Raw genomic sequence first — 5,000 nt, 5'->3', positions numbered from 1 at the left:
GAGCTTTTTAACCGCAACAACTTTAATATACGCTATTGGAGCTGGAATTACCGCGGCTGCTGGCACCAGACTTGCCCTCCAATAGATACTCGTTAAAGGATTTAAAGTGTACTCATTCCGATTACGGGGCCTCGGATGAGTCCCGTATCGTTATTTTTCGTCACTACCTCCCCGTGCCGGGAGTGGGTAATTTGCGCGCCTGCTGCCTTCCTTGGATGTGGTAGCCGTTTCTCAGGCTCCCTCTCCGGAATCGAACCCTGATTCCCCGTTACCCGTTACAACCATGGTAGGCGCAGAACCTACCATCGACAGTTGATAAGGCAGACATTTGAAAGATGCGTCGCCGGTACGAGGACCGTGCGATCAGCCCAAAGTTATTCAGAGTCACCAAGGCAAACGGACCGGACGAGCCGACCGATTGGTTTTGATCTAATAAAAGCGTCCCTTCCATCTCTGGTCGGGACTCTGTTTTTTTTTAAAAAAAAAAAAAAAAAAAAAAAAAAAAAAAAAAAAAAAAAAAAAAAAAAAAAAAAAAAAACTCTTTATTGATACAACAACAACTACAACATTAAACTCAATTGAAAAACAAATTTGATACAATGACTCATAAAAAACAGCAAACATTGTTTGATACATATTGACCCGCCACCTAACAAAATTAGTGGGTCCTATTATGATAAAATTTGAAAAATCATGCAGCTTATTAATATTATTTTATTGTAAATTGGCACTAGCTACGGACAGGGTTAATCTAGCTACGTGACTACTTGGTTAATCTATGACTAGCTACTCTGTTTGCATGTATTAGCTCTAGAATTACCACAGTTATCCAAGTAACGTGGGTACGATCTAAGGAACCATAACTGATTTAATGAGCCATTCGCGGTTTCACCTTAATGCGGCTTGTACTGAGACATGCATGGCTTAATCTTTGAGACAAGCATATGACTACTGGCAGGATCAACCAGGGAGCTGCGTCAACTAGAGCTGAGCAGCCGGCCGCCCGGGAGTGTGTCCCGGGGGCCCGCGCGAACACGCAAGCGTCCGCTCAATTATTCTGCAAACAGGAGGAGGCTGAGCTCCCCTGCACAATACACCTCGAAACCCTCTCAGGTCCCGGCGGCGCGCAGCGCCGTCCTAAGTACTTGGTCGGGTTCGAGAGAGGCGCAATCGCCCGGAGTTTGGCGAGTAGACGCTTTAGGTGCGACCACCCGTGCTCCCAACTGAGCTTGCCGCTGCCGACAGAGGCCCGGGAGCGTGCTGTCGTGGCATTGCCGGCGGGAGACAACACGCGCCACCTACGGTGACCGGCAGCTCCAACGCCAGCGCCACAGAAGGACGAAAGCCCCACTTGGGTGCCGAAGCGAACTCTCCCAGCACAGCGCACGCGCCAACACGTCCGCACAGCTGCGATACAAACCACCTGCGAGAACCGCAGAGGCGACCGAGCAGCAGACGGCGTCGCGGCGCCGAGCGCCGGGCGGCGGCGCATCCTCAGCGCACACAGTCCTCAATCGGACCAGCACACTGCAGATGTCCACCGCGCTTCGCACCGGGCCCGCGAGGACCTACTTTGGCCGCACGGCGCCGCGTGCAGGGTGCGCCGGCGCGCAGCTGCGCCGCCTGCCGCCTCCGTCGGCCGGCGCGCCTGCCACTGGCCGCCCCCACCAGCCGGCTGTAGCGCGTGCGCCCACGCACCGCGCGGCCAGCACGCCGGGAGGCCCCCCCTCACCGGCCGGGGACGGTCCCACCCAGCCACCGCCGCGTATCGCTTCACACCCAGATGCCATTCACGTTCGTGGGCATGGTGGGTATCGCTGGAACAACCGGTTGGTAGCTCAACCGATCGTCGCCATCACTGATTCACCTCTAGCGAGAACAACCGCACCACAACGGTTTACCAGTTGTTCATTTGCATAACGTCACCAGCAAACGTAGGCGTCCATCGCCATTTGCAAATTCAACGATTGTTGCATGCCTGTGTCAGGTGTCACGACACACTATGTCTGCCCACATACACGCAACAACATGTGCACGCTTCGCGAACACGTGGAAGGTGGCCCCCGTACGTATGCGATGTCCATTGCGCGAACGACTGTCAACCGGCCTCTGTCGCATGTCGCAGATGTGGAACGCAGTGCACCATGCTATCACGGTGTGTGAGAAGAGACGACTACGTCTGACAACACGCGCCACTACATCAACAGACGGCTCATGCTGATCGCCATCCAGGGCATACCACACTGCAATCCAGCTCTTATAGGGAGACGACACGTAGCTGAGTGCACAACATTTGGACCGCATGGTTCGCCGTTGTTGGCGCAGTCGTTGTACGGTCACATGTACCACGATGTATCATTCAGTACATGAGGACCAATGTGCAGTACAGTGTGTGATTTGGACGTACAACATCAGCGGACAGTTGACACAGGCCGTACCACAGCGTAGGCTAAGTGCTTCGCACATGCGAATGCCAATGAACAACTGCAAATGCCAATGAACAACTGCAAAGGGCATTGAGCATGTACGTCCTGCTGCCATCCACATTACAGTGTATAGCTGCAAGGTGTTTAACATGAAGCGATACACTGGGGACCGGGCAGTGCGAGTAGCAAACTATATTGCGGGGGTTGCAGTTAGGCAACACTACACTAATTTAACGCGTCGTATGACAATTACAGAGCAGGTTAAGGCCCAACGTGTGTTGGGTTAAGGCCCAACGTGTGTTGGGTTAAGGCCCAACGTGTGTTGGGTTAAGGCCCAACGTGTGTTGGGTTAAGGCCCAACGTGTGTTGGGTTAAGGCCCAACGTGTGTTGGGTTAAGGCCCAACGTGTGTTGGGTTAAGGCCCAACGTGTGTTGGGTTAAGGCCCAACGTGTGTTGGGTTAAGGCCCAACGTGTGTTGGGTTAAGGCCCAACGTGTGTTGGGTTAAGGCCCAACGTGTGTTGGGTTAAGGCCCAACGTGTGTTGGGTTACGTTAAGGGGCAATGTGGGTTACGTTAAGGGGCAATGTGGGTTACGTTAAGGGGCAATGTGGGTTACGTTACGGCGCAATATAGGTTACGTTACGGCGCAATATAGGTTACGTTAAGGCGCAATATCGGTTACGTTAAGGCGCAATACAGGTTACGTTAAGGCGCAATACAGGTTACGTTAAGGCGCAATACAGGTTACGTTAAGGCGCAATACAGGTTACGTTAAGGCGCAATACAGGTTACGTTAAGGCGCAATACAGGTTACGTTAAGGCGCAATACAGGTTACGTTAAGGCGCAATACAGGTTACGTTAAGGCGCAATACAGGTTACGTTAAGGCGCAATGCAGGTTACGTTAAGGCGCAATGCAGGTTACGTTAAGGCGCAATACAGGTTACGTTAAGGCGCAATACAGGTTACGTTAAGGCGCAATACAGGTTACGTTAAGGCGCAATACAGGTTACGTTAAGGCGCAATACAGGTTACGTTAAGGCGCAATACAGGTTACGTTAAGGCGCAATACAGGTTACGTTAAGGCGCAATACAGGTTACGTTAAGGCGCAATACAGGTTACGTTAAGGCGCAATACAGGTTACGTTAAGGCGCAATACAGGTTACGTTAAGGCGCAATACAGGTTACGTTAAGGCGCAATACAGGTTACGTTAAGGCGCAATACAGGTTACGTTAAGGCGCAATACAGGTTACGTTAAGGCGCAATACAGGTTACGTTAAGGCGCAATACAGGTTACGTTAAGGCGCAATACAGGTTAGGTTAAGGCGCAATACAGGTTAGGTTAAGGCGCAATACAGGTTAGGTTAAGGTACGACATAGGTTAGGTTAAGGTACGACATAGGTTAGGTTAAGGTACGACATAGGTTAGGTTAAGGTACGACATAGGTTAGGTTAAGGTACGACATAGGTTAGGTTAAGGTACGACATAGGTTAGGTTAAGGTACGACATAGGTTAGGTTAAGGTACGACATAGGTTAGGTTAAGGTACGACATAGGTTAGGTTAAGGTACGACATAGGTTAGGTTAAGGTACGACATAGGTTAGGTTAAGGTACGACATAGGTTAGGTTAAGGTACGACATAGGTTAGGTTAAGGTACGACATAGGTTAGGTTAAGGTACGACATAGGTTAGGTTAAGGTACGACATAGGTTAGGTTAAGGTACGACATAGGTTAGGTTAAGGTACGACATAGGTTAGGTTAAGGTACGACATAGGTTAGGTTAAGGTACGACATAGGTTAGGTTAAGGTACGACATAGGTTAGGTTAAGGTACGACATAGGTTAGGTTAAGGTACGACATAGGTTAGGTTAAGGTACGACATAGGTTAGGTTAAGGTACGACATAGGTTAGGTTAAGGTACGACATAGGTTAGGTTAAGGTACGACATAGGTTAGGTTAAGGTACGACATAGGTTAGGTTAAGGTACGACATAGGTTAGGTTACGGTACGACATAGGTTAGGTTACGGTACGACATAGGTTAGGTTACGGTACGACATAGGTTAGGTTACGGTACGACATAGGTTAGGTTACGGTACGACATAGGTTAGGTTACGGTACGACATAGGTTAGGTTACGGTACGACATAGGTTAGGTTACGGTACGACATAGGTTAGGTTACGGTACGACATAGGTTAGGTTACGGTACGACATAGGTTAGGTTACGGTACGATATAGGTTAGGTTAAGGTACACATTGTTGTAAGGAAAGGTTTAATGGGGGGCGGGGCGGGGCGGCCGGTTTGTTGATTGTGATTATAGTAAGTGGATGCCTGCGGCATCATCTGATTTGCCACGTCAGGATGCACCTTTGGCTCATGACAGGCGGCGCTCTCATTCCATGCTTGTGGCAGACCTGTGTCTTTCATTCCTGCCATTGTTTGTGTGCTGTGAGAGGAGGCAGTATTGTGATGTTGGGTGCACCCCTGTGTAGGACATGTGTGGGTGTTGGTGGCTTGGCTGAGCAATGGTGGTTGTCGGGTGGGTGGGATATTCTGTTTTCTGAGTGGACC

At 50.2% G+C, this 5,000-nt stretch overlaps 1 pseudogene; it reads right to left on the bottom strand.

Moving 5' to 3' along the window:
- LOC124571656 overlaps nt 1-971 on the bottom strand; it is a 2,236-nt pseudogene extending 1,265 nt beyond the window's left edge.
- Nucleotides 972-5,000: the final 4,029 nt, after the last annotated feature.

This window comes from Schistocerca americana, unplaced genomic scaffold (genome assembly GCF_021461395.2).
Source record: "Schistocerca americana isolate TAMUIC-IGC-003095 unplaced genomic scaffold, iqSchAmer2.1 HiC_scaffold_177, whole genome shotgun sequence".
Lineage (NCBI taxonomy): Eukaryota > Metazoa > Arthropoda > Insecta > Orthoptera > Acrididae > Schistocerca > Schistocerca americana.
The sequence above is the reverse complement of the archived record's forward strand: the minus strand, read 5'-3'. Positions and strand labels throughout refer to the sequence as shown.